At 31.6% G+C, this 433-nt stretch overlaps 1 pseudogene; it reads right to left on the bottom strand.

Annotated features, from left to right (window-relative positions):
* Positions 1–433, bottom strand: part of LOC107556558 (zinc finger CCHC domain-containing protein 4-like) — a 21,040-nt pseudogene that overhangs the window by 16,124 nt on the left and 4,483 nt on the right.

Below are 433 nucleotides of genomic sequence, written 5' to 3'. Positions count from 1 at the left end.
ATGTTTTTGCTATCATATGTTTGATAATTATCATATATATTACGTTAAGAATGTATCTGCTAAGAACTTAATGTGTGCTTGGCTTTATTATCTTATATTGAAACTTGAATTTGTTGTCATACTTTATAGTATATAACATTTTTCTGTGGCTGTTTCGATTAATTTTCGGATGCATGCTGTAAATGGGCCTTGTGGTGAAGTTTTGAACACGTTTATTATTCATAAAAATACATCGTTTGCTTTAATTCCCTCTGTTATATGCATTGTTTGTGTGTTAATATTACCTTGTAGTTTAGTTATTTTAATCCAATTTGTCATCATTGAGATAACTGTGGGTGGTTTCATCTCTTGTAGAGACATATAAGGATTCAGAGAGTTGACACATTACCTGAGCTGCAGCAGTGCAACAAGTGTTACAGCAATTACCAGCAAT

The sequence above is a fragment of the Sinocyclocheilus grahami genome, unplaced genomic scaffold, assembly GCF_001515645.1.
Source record: "Sinocyclocheilus grahami isolate Dianchi unplaced genomic scaffold, SAMN03320097.WGS_v1.1 scaffold573.1, whole genome shotgun sequence".
NCBI classification, from domain to species: Eukaryota; Metazoa; Chordata; class Actinopteri; order Cypriniformes; family Cyprinidae; genus Sinocyclocheilus; species Sinocyclocheilus grahami.
This window is presented reverse-complemented; position numbering and strand designations above follow the sequence as displayed.